We start from the raw sequence: 1679 nt of genomic DNA, 5'->3' as shown, positions 1-1679 counted from the left end.
AAGAACATGAAGAAGAAAGAAGAAGGACAAGAGACAACACCCTAAATCCTCCATCTTGTCCCCTGCTCTCTAAACTACCTTAAACTCTAAACCTCAACCCATTCACCCAGTGATTCAAGAAACTTTCTAATCTACACATTCACACTTTTCTTATTTAACTTTAGCATTTGTTCTCATGTATCACCATGAAAACATGCCCATGAATTTCATATTATATGAAATTCAGTGTTTCTTTGAATTCTAAAACTAAGTATTAAAAACAAGGGCATACACACTGTATCTCAGACTCCAACATCTGCCCCTCTCTTTTTAAAAAAAAAACAGTAAAAAAAATCAACTTAGATATTTTCTTGGATTACTTTTCAAGCAGGGTTATTTTTCCTTCACTCATGTTTTAACAAATGAGGCTTTACAATATTAATTTTTTCACTCTTTTAATTGAAACCCAAAGTTCATTGCTCTTGGATGTGGGATCCAAGCTGTTCAGCTGTCAGCTGTGGTCTCGATACAGTCCACATCTATGTGCTCGCTCTTCTGCTCTCTGGGCTGTCTGTCTCTGCAGCTGATGAGCCTCCATCCCCTTTGCTAGGAAGTCACTTCTGCTTTGAATCTGTGAATACACAAACACAGACTTTTCTCTAAATTATTAATTGAAATGAATTTTTAATCTTCTTGCTTTTAAACCTTTGACCAGAGCCAAAGAACTCTCAACTTCGTTTGAGTACTGTCAGAACAATACCTGATAATTGATGGAACTGGCTTTGCAACAGACCTGTTTAAAAAGAACTGCTCAGGAATCATTTGCAATAGACATAAGATCTCTACACCTTTTCCAAAAATTTAAGATATATAAGGTTTTTATACTTCTGAGGCATAGCCTTGGTTCCCCCCTTTTTTTTTGTAATTAAGTAGGGTATTTGGTTTTTTTGTTATGATAATGAAAAATCATCAAATTAAAACACTTGCACATGTATACATATATGGGAAATAACACTTTTACAGAAATCAAAAACTTATTAAGAAGATGCATAATTAATATTATATGGTATTAAACTTATTTAAATAATCTATAATATGAATTTATAAATGTACTAAATATATACTCTCATCCCAGAGTCTGCTACAGCTGATAAATCAATGGAAGATTGGAAAATCATGTCTGGATAACAATTTTCTAAGCTCACTGTAAAATCTAGCTGCTATATTAATTCACTAATTGCCAAGTCAAATTGACCTGAATATTGTTTTGATGCAGAAAACTTCTGGGTTTATTGGTAAATTCTCCATCCAGGTAAAGTCAAGGCTTGGCCAGAGCCTTAGACCTCATCTGGAAAGATGTCTCTTAAGTAATTTTCAAAGCAAGGGGTTTAAAAATAGTAGCTATAAGATGCTTAAAAACACTGTAAACTTTTAAAAGGCATTTGTATAAAACAAAAGATCACATGTCTTAGGTAATTGACTCATTCAACCATTCAGCAGTTAATTTAATCTTAAGTTTCTTTCATAACACTTAACTCTCAACCATGACACATTTTCTTTTTAGAATCCTGGAAACTAAAATAATGAAGTTACATTGAATTAGGCAAATGCAAATCTTCTTAAACAAGGAAAAGAGTAAAAACCAACACAAAAAAACTCTGTATAGAAGCAGCTGCATAACTTATTTACCAAGATGCATC

The 1679-nt window shown here is 32.9% G+C and overlaps 1 long non-coding RNA gene across 1 annotated transcript in view; it reads right to left on the bottom strand.

Moving 5' to 3' along the window:
* Window positions 1-312: 312 nt before the first annotated feature.
* Window positions 313-1679, bottom strand: part of LOC117243792 — a 3447-nt gene continuing 2080 nt past the window's right edge. Inside the window, exon 2 of the long non-coding RNA XR_004495699.1 lies at window positions 313-631. This is a non-coding gene — a long non-coding RNA (uncharacterized LOC117243792). The remainder of the gene's footprint in view (window positions 632-1679) is intronic.

The sequence above is a fragment of the Parus major genome, unplaced genomic scaffold (assembly GCF_001522545.3).
Source record: "Parus major isolate Abel unplaced genomic scaffold, Parus_major1.1 Scaffold413, whole genome shotgun sequence".
Taxonomy (NCBI): domain Eukaryota; kingdom Metazoa; phylum Chordata; class Aves; order Passeriformes; family Paridae; genus Parus; species Parus major.
The sequence above is the reverse complement of the archived record's forward strand: the minus strand, read 5'-3'. Positions and strand labels throughout refer to the sequence as shown.